This window comes from Molossus molossus, unplaced genomic scaffold, assembly GCF_014108415.1.
Source record: "Molossus molossus isolate mMolMol1 unplaced genomic scaffold, mMolMol1.p scaffold_m16_p_12, whole genome shotgun sequence".
Taxonomy (NCBI): Eukaryota; Metazoa; Chordata; class Mammalia; order Chiroptera; family Molossidae; genus Molossus; species Molossus molossus.
Genome location: NW_023425347.1, coordinates 4,272,316 through 4,287,147, shown reverse-complemented (window position 1 = coordinate 4,287,147; position 14,832 = coordinate 4,272,316). Strand labels below are relative to the sequence as shown.

The window sequence follows — 14,832 nt, the reverse complement described above, 5'->3', positions numbered from 1 at the left end:
GAGTTCATGTCGTACTCTGCACTCACTCCACACTCACTGCACCACCAGTTCTTCCGTGGACCCGCGGGGTCGCTTAGGGGAAAGCTGGAAAGCAAGGACCAGCTGTGCTACTCCCCAACACAGAGAAACATGGGAGCGGCTGGAGAGGACAGCATGGTTTAGAATTTAAGGCACAGTAGTTGCTTCTTGAAGACAAGAAACTAGGAGCTAGGCCTCAGCAGTACAAAAGAAAATGTCAACCCTGGAAGGGCTCCACGCTTCACAGCTCTGTGGGGAGTGGTGCCCAGGACCGCAGATGTCCTGTGACGCGTCTTGTGATCTGTCGGAAGACCCAGCTCAGTTCTGAGGTTCGACCCGCCCCGCCTCGGCCCGCGTGCCGCGAGTGGCGGCCACTCCTGCAGCGCGTTCTGAACGTCAGGACTAAGTGCTGCTTCGAGGGGACAGGGCGCGTTATCGGCGGGAACTCTTGTGGGGCAAAGTGTCTCAAGACACTGTAGGCCCTACCTCCTACTTTGTTCACTTATTTGGCATCATTTGACAAAGACTTTCCTTTTCCTGTCAGAAATTCTTTGATAGAATTTTATTAATTTAATTGCAATCAGACCTCAGTTGTCAGAGGACAAAGCAATACAGCATTATATTTTTGTCAATTTTTTTAAGACAGAGAGGAAGGGAGAGAGAGAAAAGCATTGATGTGAGAGACACGTTGATTGGCTGCCTCCTGCACGCCCCCTACTGGGGATCGAGCCCACAACCCAGGCATTTGCCCTGACTTGGAATTGAACCAGGACTTCTCAGTCCATGGGATGACACTCAATCTAATAAACCACACGGGCTGGGCTAAACTTTAAAATGCTTTTTAAACAAGACAAAGGGTAAGAGATATAGGCCAAGAAAATGCTCACCTGACCACTTGGCCAAAGTCTGGTCTCCTTCAAATCTGGATTAATAATGCTTTTTCAAGAAGTTTTCCCCAAGTAACTCCATCAAATTCTGTTCTCCTTTAGACGGTTGTGACATGGTATGTAGTCACACACAATGGCTTAACAAGAACCTGCACTTGTTGAGAAATTGTTCCACAAGCATCTGCAGTTTGTGAGCTCAGTCTTTGAAACTAGAAGGTATTTAAGGACTATACTTTGCATTTCTTCTGTTTATCCCCATGCCAGAGTCTGCACACTCTGGATACAGGAGGAACTTAAATTTGTTGGTGTACATGAAATTTTAAGGAAACACCTTATATTTTATATCAAGTAATGGTTTTCAGTATTGCATATTGTAACTCAGAGACTCTGTCAGATGAGTGCAAGTATTACTGTGCTGTAACTATTCAGAGTCCTGGGGTCACGTTGGCAGCCAAACATATACTGCCACCAAGGAAGATGGAAAATCCTATCATCTTTCACATCATTGTCTCCAATTACTGAGGTAAGGATGGCATCCAGGAGAGAGTTTAAAATCCACTGTCCATCCAAAGCAAAGCAGGGCACTACATTAGCAATGGCCAGAGCTTCTGAGAGGGAAGCCAGGTACTTGACAAATGTCCCACAACTACAGGAAGATCTGTGCTTAGAAAGTTAAAACGTGGGATGAAACTGGTGATGCTCACTGTGTAGTGACGTTGCAGTGGAGGTCCTGTGTAAAACACTGATCTGAAGTGGGTGTTTCATTTTTATGAAGTGAGTGTGAGTTTACACAGAAGGTATTGTGCAGAAACTTGAACTTGAGCCTTTTTACAACCTTTATTGGTTCCACAAACTTGGGTGGCTTCAACTGCTTTTTGGGCAGGCAGGCATGTATGCAAATGCTTATTAAAAGTATTTCTGTGGGAAAAGCACACATCTGTGAGGCTTTGATTGTTACAGCATTCAGTCAAACCATCCAGCCATTCATATGCTCTAATTGAGAAGTTTAACTGCGGTAAAGGTGATGACCTTATGCAGTAACCAATTTGGGGTTCATAGGTAATAGTATCTAGACATTCATTGCAATCTTGTACATTAGTAACAGGACAATCCTGTAGATGGATGACAACATCTCCCACAAAGAGTCCTCTGGATCCAGTGGCATGTGAGTCTTCAGCAACTGCAGTAATAAGCACCCCAACTCCAGTATAAAGACATGGCAAGAGCATCACAAGAAGAGAACAAGAACTCAAGTACTCAGGAGTGCAAGGACAGAATTATCCCAAATACATGCATAAAGTATCTGTGACCTCTGGTCTGGTGATATACATTGCAAATCAGTGGTGAAAAGACCAACAAGTGCTCCAGGATAATGAAGAGAGAAATCCTAAAGACATTAAATTGAGCTCGTTCCCTAATAGCTGCTGTCCCAGGTCCAGTCTCATGCACAACACTGCTAATGAGGACTGCAGCTAATATGTAGGTTCATTGGTTGATGGGTGAATTTACACCGGGAAGAACAACTTGTAGCACCTATTCACTGTGAAGTGAGGAGGAGGAGGAAGACAAAGAAGAAGAGGAAAAGGAGGAAAAAGAAGAGAAAGAATAAGAAGTGGAAGAGTCAGTCATCATTTGTGTTAAAGTCCATGTCAGTGTTTCCCCAGGAGAAAGGAAAAAAAAGAGCTAGGATGGCAATTATGCCAAACACCATTCTGAAATCGAACCACTGGTAAAGTATCCTTGCTTTCCACCACCCACGACTGTAAAAGACAAGTTTGAAATCAGCAGTTTCCCATCTTATATGAAAAGGTGAGATGCTCCATCCATTGTTTTCCAGCCATTCTTCATAAGGATGCTTAACCTGTTAACTGGGGAATTCCGTTTTTACTGTATGCAACGTTTGACGTATTTATACGTCCCTCTCGGTTAACAGGTTAAAATGCACAGATGACCAGCACCAAGTCAGGCAGACAGCAGTCCAGCTGCCCATCACCACCAGTGACATGGGATCATGGCAGAGGCAGCCTGACGTCTCCTCCCTGCTAGCCATGAAAATATATTTCTTTCATTTAAGTAAAGCACACTGTACAGCCAAGGATACTATGGAATAATCTTGGAAATAGAAAAAGCCAACCCTACAAAGATTAAATTTTTGTAGTATTTGGAATACAAAAACCATTAACTTATTATAGTGGAAAGAATGAGGACTATAGTGTGAAACAAATTTGAGTTTAAATCATGCTTCCTCCACTCAGCAGCCATATCATCCTGGCAAGTTGGGAGAGTGAGTCAGTCTCCTCAGGTGTAGCCGGGGGCAAACTACCACCTAGCACAGTGATATGAATTAAACAATATGTATAAGAATGGCTAGTTAGGTAGGTATGAGACCAAGACACCAACCTTTGACTCAGCAGGCCTGAGCCTGGTCCTAAGTGTCTATGATTATACTGCATGGGCAGAGCAATGAAATGTGTAAAGAACTCAGTGTCTGGCACATGGAAGGTACTTGACTGTTGTTTTTATATAGGGATATAGGGCTCTATCATTCAGGCTGTCATGACTTTTTTCATTAAACACAATGACAAGTTTTGTTCTAAATAAACAACTCAGAGAGAAAGGAAGAGGAAGGGAGGGAAGGAGGAAGGGTGAGAAGGAGAGAGAAGGGAGGGGAGAGAGAAAGAAAATGAACAAACAATGCCATTTATGGTCCAATGCAGTACTATGAAATTCAGGGATTCAACCTGAGAGACCCCAAATTCTTTGACATGTAATAGTGTATAATTTTGCTCAGGCAAATTTTAATCATTTCCACTTCATGTATAAGACCAAGTAACTTAATTTATCTGTGTGCTTACTCATGGATCAATGCACAACTTTTATTTAGGTTTTGTAGTACTCTGTTTATCATCATAAATAAATAAAAGCATTATTCTTTGTGACAGCATCAATTGCTATAACACAAAGATATTTGCAAATTTGAGGAAATGGAAAAAGTCTCAGGAAATATTCTAGCAAATGTTAAAGGTTTATTATATAATTTCACTTTTAATATAAGGAAAAGGTCTTATCCCATTTCATAGTTTCCAGAAATAAAAAGTCACATGGGAAGATCAGAGTGCATGGTATGTAATGCACTTAATATTTAAAAAATTTGTCTGTCTGCCTTTCAAAGAAAGAAAGAAAGAAAGAAAGAAAGAAAGAAAGAAAGAAAGAAAGAAAGAAAGAAAACAGCAAACCCTAAAGAAAAGAGATAACTGATTTCTAGAGTTACCACATTATAAGTTTCAAATGTCCAAGAAAATCAAGAAGAAAATCGTAAGACATAGAAAGAAGAAAATCATAAGACATAGAAAGAAACAGTAAAGTATGACCATTCAGAGGAACAAAATGAATCGGCAGAAGCAATTCCTGAGGAAGAACAAATGACAGATTTGCAAGACAAAGACTTTAAAACAACTCTGTAATAATACTCAAAGAGCTAAAAGAAGACAGGGACAGTCAGGAAAATGATGTATGAACAAAATAGAAATATCAAGAAGGACATGAATACCAGAAAAGGAACAAAAAGAAAATTTGGAGTTTAAAAGTAAAATTGAAATAAAAAATTTACTAAAGGATTCAAAAACAGATTTGAGCAGACAGAAGAAAGAATTGGTCTACTTTAAGAAAGGACAATTAAACTATTAAGTCTGAGAAACAAAACATTAAAGAAAAGTTAATATAACCTATAATACCTGTGGGACATCAACAACAAAATCAACATACCCATTTTGGGAGTCCCAGAAGCAGAAGAGAGCTAGAAAGGGGCAGAGAAATATTTGAAGAAATAATGGCCGGAAACTTTCCAAATTTGAAGCAAGGTATGAATCTACAAACCCAGGAAACTTAACAAATTCTAGGCAGGATCAATTCAAAGAGACTCATGCCAAGACAAGATATGTAATTAAACTGTTAAAAACCAGGCAAAAAGAGAATATTGAAAGCATTAAGAAAGAAGTTATTTATTACAAAAAAGGGACCCCAATAAAATTATCAGATTATTTCTCGTCAGAAACCTTGGAGTTCAGAAGGCAGTGGGTTAAAGATTCAAAGTGAAGAAAGAAGAAAACTATCAACTGAGAATTCTATATTTAACAAAACTCTTTTTCAAAAATGAGAGAGAAATGAAGACATTCCCAGAAACAAATGTTGAAGGAGTTTGTCAGCACTAGAACTCCCTTCAAGAAATGCTGAATAAAATCCAACAGGTTGAAATGAAAGGATGCTACGAACTAAATGCCATGTGAAAAAATAAAGATCTCCAGTTAAAGTAAATACACGGGCAATTATAAAAAACTTGTGGGAAAAAAAAACTTGTTATTGTAATTTTGGTTTGTAACCATACTTTTTATTTTCTACCAGATTTAAAAGACAAATACATAGAAAACCAATTACTAGTTGTTGTTTTGGGGCACACAATGTATATCATTTGTGACATCAATAAATAAAAGGGTGAGGACAGAGCTATATACAAGCAGAGATTTTTGTATGCTTTCAAACTCAAGCTAGTATATGTTTAATAACTTTAGGATGTTAAATGTAATCTGCAGGGTAATCAGAAAGAAAATAGCTATAGTGAATACACAGAAGAAAATGAGAAACTAATGAAAATGTTTCAATTAAATTCAACAAAGTAATACAGTAATTCAGGAAATGTAGGACATAGAAAACTATAAACCTCACAGAAGATAAATAGCAAAATGGCAGGAGAAAGTCCTACCTTCTCAGTAAATAGTTGAAATCTAAATGGATTAAACTTTCAAATGAAAAGGGATTGGCAGAATGGACTTTGAAAAAAATGATCTAACTATGTGCTGTCTACTAAAGATTCACTTTAGATTCAAAGAAAAAATGCGTTTGAGTGAAAGGATGAAAAATGATATTCTGTGTAAACAGTAGCCAAGATAGCTGGGGAGGGTATACTAATATCATACAAAATAGGCTTAAATAAAAAAAGCCTGAGACAAAAAGGGTATCATATATTAATAAAAGTTGCAATACACAAAGATGATATAACAATTATAAACATTTACATACCTAACAACAAACCCTCAAAATATATGTGAAGAAAAATGGACATAATTGAATTAAGACAGTTCTACAATAATAGTTGGAGATTTCAAAACTCTGCTCTCAATAATGGAGAGAAAACCAGATAGAAAGTATAGAGGAAATAGTAAGGAAGTAGAGGACCTGAACAACATAATAAAACAATTGAATCTAACAGCCATATACAGAACACTGACCCAACAACAACAGAATGTGCATTCTTCTCAAGTGCACAGGGGACAGTCTCCAGGAAAGACCATGTTAGACCACAAAACTCATTTCTAGAGATTTTAAAATGGTATCATACAAAGCATCTTTTTCTAACTAGAAGTTAGAAATCAATAACAGAAGAAAATAGAACAATTACTAATATGTAGAAATTCAACAGTTGACTCTTAAACCACTGAGAGTTCAAGAAGGAAATCACAAAGAAAATTAGAAAATACATAGGGATGAACAAAAGCGAAAATATTAATATACCAAAATTTATAGGATGTACTGCAGAGAGAAAATTGTATAACTGTAAATACTCACATTAAAAAGAAGGCTTTTACGTCAATAATCTAAATTTACACTTTAAGGAACTAGAAAAAGAAGAACAAACTAACCTCAAAGCTAGAAAAAGGAAGGAAATAATAAAGATTGAAACAAAGATAAAGAATGGAAAATAATAGAAAAAAATCAATAACTAACAAAAGTTAGTTTTCTTCAAAGAGATCAATAAAACTGACAACTCTTCAGCCAGATGGACTAAGACCAAAAAGAGAGAAAACTCAGATGATTACAATCAGAAATAAAAATGGGGGAATTATTACCAATTCTACAGAAATAGAAAAGATTATAAGAGGGCACTATGAACAACTGTATGCCAACAAATTGGATAACCTAGATAAAATGGACAAAATCCTAGAAACACACAACCTATCAAGACTGAATCATGAAGAAATAGAAAATTTAAATAGACCTATAACTAATAAGGAGATTGAATCAGTAATCAAAAACTTTCCTACAAGAAAAGATAAGAACCAGATGGCTTCTCTAGTACATTCTACCAAACATTTATAGAAGAAATAACACCAAACAAGTCTCAAACTCAAAATGTTTATGAGAAGGGATCACTTCCTCCCTCATCCTAAGATGTTAGCATTGTCCTGATGCCAAAGCCAGACAAAAACATCACAAGAAAAGAAAACTATAGATGCATATTCCTTATACTATAGATGTAAAAAAAACTTCAAGAAAATACTATCAAATTGAATTCAGCAGCATATAAAGAAGACTGACTACACACCAGGACCAAGTAGGATTTATTTCTACAGTACAAAGATGTTTCAACATGTGAAAATCAGTCATGTAATACACCACACTAACAGGATGAAGGGGCAAAACATTAAACAAGCATCTCAACTGATGCAGAAGAAAGCATTAGACAAAAGTCAATGCTCTTTCATGGATAAAAAACACTTAACAAACTAGGGATAGAAGGAAACAACTCAACATAAGAAAAAACACACACAGCTAATCTCATATTTGGTGGAAAAAATAAAAGCTAAAATTAGTAACAAGAAACACACAATACAATATACAGATGATGTATTATAGAATTGTACACTTGAAACCTATATAATTTTATCAACCAATGTTACTCCAATAAATTCAATAAAAATTTTAAAATAATTATTAACAAGGCCAGAATGTTCATTTTTTACTATTTTTATTCAATACAGTATTTAAAGTTCTGGCCAGTCTTATTCAGTTTGGGATGCTTTAACAAAATGCCATAAACTACAACCAACCTTTATTTCTCACAATTCTGGATAATGGGAAATCTAAGATCAAGGTGCCGGACCATTCAGTTCCTGATGAGCGCTCTCTACAGTTGGTAGATGACCTCCTTCTTGCAAATCCTTACAGTAAAGAGAGAGAGAGAGACCATCTCTCTCGTGTCTTTTCTTATAAGGGCACTAACTCCATTCATGACCACTTCACCCTCATAAGCATATTACCTCCCTAAGGCCCCACCTCCAAATCCATCACACTGAGGATCAGGGCTTCAACATATGAACTTGATTGGAGGTAGGGGCTGGGGAGGGGAGATTCAATTCATAATGTAGCCAGAGAAATTAGGCAAGAAAAAAAGACATTCAAATTTGAAAAGTAGTAGTAGAATTATTTCTCCTCGCAGGTGGCATGATTTTACATGTAGAAAATCCTAAAGAATTCACACATACAAACACACAAAGAAAAAGTAGAACTAGTATAAAATTTCAGCAAAGTTGCAGAATATAAAATCAACACAAAGAAATTGCTATTTATACACTTACAATGAACACTTCATAAAGGAAATTAAGTAAACAATTCCACTTACAATAACATTGAAAAGAAGAAAATATTTAGCAATTAATGTAACCGAGGAGACAAAATACATGTACTTAGACTGTTGAAAGAAACAAGAGACAAATTAAAGTTAATCTCATGTTCATAAATTGTGATATTTTACACATGTCAATACTGCCCAAATGATGGGGATGGGAGTGACAGCTGATGGGTACTGGGTTTTTTTTTAGGTGATGAAAATGTTCTACAACTAGATGGGATAATGATTGCACAATTCCACACTTTGTTAATTAAATCTGTTAGGATAATTTTGGTGAATAACATTAAATAAATTTCAGGTGCACAACTTTATAATATGACATCTATACAGTCTATTGTGTGCTCACTACCTGAAGTCTAATCTCCTTACGTCATCATGTGCACACTGAGCCCCTTCATCCCCCTCCACCTCTTCCCATCCCCATTCCCCTGTGGTTAATACCATTTTGTTGTCAGTACTGGAGTTCATTTTTATGTTTCTTTCTTCGTATTGTTTGTTCATTTGTTGCTGTTTGTTTTAATACCCCACCTAGGAATGAAATAATATATGCAGTACTTGTCTTTTTACAACTGAAATTTCACTTAGCATAATACTCTCAAGATTTGTTCATGTTGTCACAAATGGTGATATTTCATTTTTTTTTATCGCTGAGTGGTTTTTCATTGTATGTATGTACCAGTTCTTTAGTTACTTATCAAAGGACACTGAGGTTATTTTCATGTATTGACTATTGTAAGTAATGCTACAGTGAACATAAGGGTACACATATCTTTACAAATATGTGTTTTCAAATTTTTTGAGTAGATACTTAAAAGAGGAACTGCTGAGTCATATAATAGCTCTATTCTTGATTTTTTGTGGAACATCCATATAGTTTTCCATAGTGGTTGCACCAATATACATTCCCACCAGCAGTGAATGAGGGTTCCCTTTCTCCACTTCCTCTCCAACACTTATTTCTTGTCTTATTGATTATAGCCATTCTAACAGCTGTGAAGTGGTACTGCATTGTGGTTTTGATGTTTATTTCCCTTATATCTAGTAATGTTGAGCATCTTTTCATATATCTGCTGGCCATTTGTATGTCTTCATGGGAGAAGCATTTGTTCAGGTCCTCTGCCCATTTTCATTGGATTATTTGTTTTTGTTGTTGAGTTATTACTATACTTTGAATATTAATCCTTAACCAGAGGTACCCTGTGAAAACATCTTCTCCCATTCAGTTGGCTGTTTTTGTTCTGTTGATAGTTTTGTTTGCTCTGCAGAAGCTGTTTAGTTTGATGTAGTCCCATCCATTTATTTTGGGCTTTTACTTTTCTTGCATTAGGCTCCAGTTCACAAACCACCCTGAGACCAAGGTCCATTAGTTTAGTGCCTATATTTTCTTTTTTTTCCATATGTATTTTATTGTTTCAGGTCTTATATTCAAGTCATTAACTCATTTTGAGTTAATTTTTGTGTATGATTTCAGATAGAAGTCTAATTTCATTCTTTTGTATGTGGATTTTCAATTTTCCCAAACTTATTTATTGAGGAGACTTTATTTACTTTATTGTATTTCTGGCTCTTTTGTTGAAAATGAGTTGCCATTTATTTCTGGGTTAATTTCCGGGTTCTCAATTCTGTTCCACTGGTCTTTGTGTCTGTTTTTGTGCCAATATTATACAGCTATGATTACTGGAGCTTTATAATATAGTTTAGAGTCAAGAAGTGTAATACCTCTGGTGTTGTTTTTTTTTTCTTTTCTTAGGATTCCTTGGGCTATTTGGGGTCTTTTGGGGTTCCATACAAATTTGAAAAATTTTTTGTTCTGTTTCTATGGAAAATGCCATGGGGATTTTCATAAGAATCACATTAAATCTGTATATTACTTTAGGTAATATGGCCATTTTAACAATATGAATTCTTCCAAACCATGAACATAGGGTATCCTTCTATTTCTTTATGTCTTCTTCAATTTTTTCAACTATGTCTTATAGTTTTTAGTGTATAGGTCCTTCATCTCCTTTGTTAAGTTCATTTCTAGGTACTTTATTCTTTTTGTTGTGGTTTTAAATGGGATTTTCAATTAATGTCTCTTTCTGATATTTTGTTGTTACCATTTAAGGATACAATGAATTTTTGTGTAATTGACTTTGAATCCTGCAGCTTAACTCTGTTTATTGTTTTTAATATTTTGTGTGTGTGAGTGTGTGTGTGTGTTGTAATTAGGGTTGTTTATATATAGAATCAAGTCATCTTCAAATAGTGGCAGTATTATGACTCCATTCTCAATTTGAATGCCTTTTATATCTTGCCTAATTGCCTAATTCCAGTACTATGTTAAACAACATTGGCAAGAGTGGGCATCCTTGTCTTGTTCCTAATCTTTCAGTGTTTCATAATTGAGCAAGATGTTAGCTGAGGGTTAGCAAATATGGCCTTTATTATGCTGAAGTACTTTCCATCTCTTCCTACTTTACTGAGCATTTTAAAAATTACAAATAGATTTTTTAATCTTGTCAAATGCTTTTTTTTCATCTATTGATATGATCATACAATTTTTTATTTTATTAATGTGGTGTATAGCATTGATTAATTTGTGAATGTTGAACTATCTTTGCATCCTTAAAATAAATCCCACTTGATCATCATGTTTGTTCCTATTAATGTATTCTTATATTTGATTTGCTAGTGTTTTGATTTGCTAGCGTCTTTTGATTGGTGATTCCAGTTCATTTACATTAAGGGTAATTACTGAGATGTGAAGACTTACTACAGTCATTTTACGTTTTGTTTTCTGGTTGCTTTTTTTTTTTTTATCCTCACCTGAGGACATTTTTCTATTTTTGTTCAGGTACAGTGGGAGGGGGAGAGAGGAAGAGAGAGAGAAACATCGATGTGAAAGGGACACATCGAGTGGCTGCCACCCGCACGACCAACCAGGGCCGGGGACAAACTGCAACCAAGGTACATGCCCTTAGCGGGAACCGAACCCGGGTCTCTCGGGACTGCAGGCCGACGCTCTAACCGCTGAGCCAAACCGGCCAGGGCTGGTTGCTTTTTATATACATTTTTTTCTTTTCCCTTGTGTTTCTGTCTGCTATTTTATTTTGGCAGTTTTCTGTAATTTTTTCTCCATTTCTTCTTCCTTTTATGCTTCATGTGTCAGCTCTGGATTTTTATTTTGTTGGTTACCATTAGGTTTATAGTAAATGTCTCATACAGACAATAGTCTTTTTTTCTTCTGATTGCCTCTCATCTTTATTCACCTATACGTGTGATTATTTTCCCCCTCCCCTTTTATGACTGTCACAGATACTCTTTTTATGATGTGCTTTCATTACCAAATTGCATCAGTTATTTTAAATGCCTCTTCCCCCTTTAACTTCTATGTCATAATTAAGTTTTAATATCCTATTATGAAGTAAAGTGGCAATTTTCTGCCCCGTTAGTCAGGTTTTCTAGGCTTGGTCCTCCTGCGCCAGCAGAGGGGCCCCCGCCACCCCGCCGCCCGCGGCCGCACAGTCAGCGCCTCGGCTGGTTCTCCTTCATATTTAAAAGATAACTTTTCTGGATAAATTATCTTTGGCTGATGGTTTCTCTCAATATTTTGAATATTTTCTTTCATTTTTTCCCCTGGTTTGTAATGTTTCCAGTGAAATAAAATTGGTGATAATCTAATGAGGTTTTCTTTGTGGGTTACAATATATTTTTTTTCTGGATACCTTGACAATTTTTAAAAAAGATGTTTTTATTGATTTTTTTTAGAGAGAGAGAAACATCTGATGTGAGAGACATACATTGATCGGCTGCCTCCTGCACGCCCCCTACTGGGCATTGAGACCACAACCGGGCATGTGCCCTGACCAGGAATCGAACCGGCACCTCTCAGTCCATGGGACACCGCTCAATCCACTGAGCCACACCGGCTGAGCTCTGTCATTAATTTTTGATAGTTTGAGTAAAATTTGTCTTGGGGAGATCTTTTTGTGTTTATATAATTAAGTGTTGTGTTTGCTTCCTCAATGCTAAAGTCCAGTTGTACTCTATCGGCTTGGGAAGTTCTCATGAATTATTTCTTCGAGGAGGCTCTCCGTTTCCTTCTCCCTCTTTTCTCCTTCTGGTATACCCATCATCCTTATGTTGCTCTTTCTAATGGGGTCAGATCATTCTCACAATGTCTGTATTTTATCTTTAAGCTCAGTAATTCTCTCTTACATCTGCTCTGCTCAATTTCAATGCCCTGTAATGCATTCCTCATTGAATTCACTGAGTTCAGCTCCAGAATTTCTGTTTGGTTCTTTTTATAGTTTCCTTGGTAAAGTACTCCTTTTGTGAATTTATTTTAGTCTTGAGCCCACTGAACTGCTTTTCTGAATTTTTTTGTATCTTGATAACCTTCATAATTGAAATTTTAAATGTAAGTCACAGTCGTGCATGATTTTGAGTTTGGTTTCTGGAGAGTTTTTATTTTCTTTCTGTGTTTCCATTAACTGTGGTTACTCATGGTAAATGTGCAGGTTTCTCTGCCTGCGCAGCTGAGGTAATGAACTCTTTTCTTGCTTAGATATTGTTTTGCTCTTAACAACGCAGCATTTTGATAGGTGTGGTACGCTCCTTGTTTTCTAGTACATGGTGAGAGCACACGTGTTTGTTTTTTCATACGTGCACAACTTGTGCCTCTGTGATTGCAGCTTACTGGCATCGTTTTAGTTAAAGAAAATGTTGCAAACCCACTGGAATGTCCTCTGTGACAAACCCACTGTGATTACGGGACACTACCACTGTGGTGGGGGGATGTGGTGAGCAAGTGAGAACTGTTACCTCACAGCGCTGCCTTCATTTCACTAGTGGCCGCTGGGCTCACTGAGGTTTTGGAGGCCCCCCCATGGCCTCTCCTGGGCTCTGCTGGGATTGGTGTGGCAGTGAGTCAAGTCCACAGTCTCGCGGCTCTGTCCCCTGCCCTGTTGAAGGCTTCCCAGCGTCTCTTTCAGGGTCTGCATGACAGGGAGAGGGGCATGGAGAGGCCTTTTCCTGGAGGAACAATGCTGTGCCCTTCTTACACTGTAGGCTGCAGTGAGGGCTGCAGCCCGGCCTTTCAACCCTACCATGCTTGTGTGGCGGCAGTGGTGTGGAACTCCACCTGCGGCCACTGTCCCTGTCCTTCCTCCCATCCTGCCTCTCCTCCCCATTTTCAGATGTCCTGATGCGTGCATCTTTCAGATGTGCTTGTGTGTTGAATTTGAGATCCTTCACTGAATTAGTTATCTGACCTGTTGTAGATTTAAAAGGGGAACGAAGGAGTCTTTGCATCCTGCTGCAATGCTGCTGTCCCCTGCACTGTACACTTTAAAGGGGTGACTAGTATGGTATGTAAATTAGACCTCAATAATACTATTGAAAAGAAATGCTGAGAAGGTTTTTAAATGACAATAAGTGTAACACACATAAAATTTCAGTAGAGGGGCAGAAGTCAGTTACTAGGTCCTTTCTCATGCGCAAATCAACTCCTTTCATCCACCCCCCACTCCCAGTTTCAGCCTTGCCTCATTTGTTCCTTTTTTAAATTTTCTCAGGCCACAGAGCATTCTTTATTTTCTCTATTGGTAGTTAGAACTCATCTGTTTCATCTTGTGGCATTATTAGCTCCAAGACTCAGCCAAGGTCTAACGTTGGGGTTTCCTAAATAACCTCTTCCGTGTCACATGGCATGGTTCCCTGGCAGATACTTCTGCTCTGGACTTTGTCAGAACTGGTTTTGAATCCCAGTTTCTCAACTAGCAACTAGCTGTATAAATTTAGGAGATTTATTAAATATTTAAAATTTGTCTTCCTCATCTGTAAAATGAGGACATAATACTTGTGTTCAGCCCTGGCTGGTTTGGCTCAGTGGTAGAGCGTTGGCTTGCGGACCAATGAGTTGAGGGTTCGATTCCAGCCAACGGCACGTACCTCGGTTGCGGTTTGTCCCCAGCCTGGTCGTGTGGGAGGCAACCAGTCCATGTGTCCCTCTCATGTTGATGGTTCTGTTTCTCTCCCTTTCTCTCCCTCCCACTCAAGCTGAAGATAAATAGAAAAAAGAAAAAAATTCTTGGGTGAGGATTAAAAAGAAAACCAAAACTTGTATTCATTTATTAGGTTTGTGAAAATTAAATGAAGTGATGCAACTGACCCAAAGTTTCTGGGTCATCTTAGTGCTTAATGAGTGCTTTTATCATTTAATTTTCTAAAGTGGAACACTTTCATTTTTTGTTTTTAAGGGTATCACTGCCAATTACAATAAGACTGCTCCTTACAGGGAACCAAAATGATGTAACAACAAATTTTAAAAGTAGTTATAGCCCTGGCCGGTTTGCTCAGTGGTTAGAGCGCCGGCCTGCGGTCTGGAGAGACCCGGGTTCGGTTCCTGCTAAGGGCGCGTACCTCGGTTGCAGTTTGGCTCTGGCTCTGGTTGGTCGTATGGGTGGCAGCCACTCGATG

General features: G+C 37.7%; 1 pseudogene; it reads right to left on the bottom strand.

The window, feature by feature from the left end:
* Positions 1-1,312: 1,312 nt before the first annotated feature.
* LOC118626164 overlaps positions 1,313-14,832 on the bottom strand; it is a 112,717-nt pseudogene continuing 99,197 nt past the window's right edge.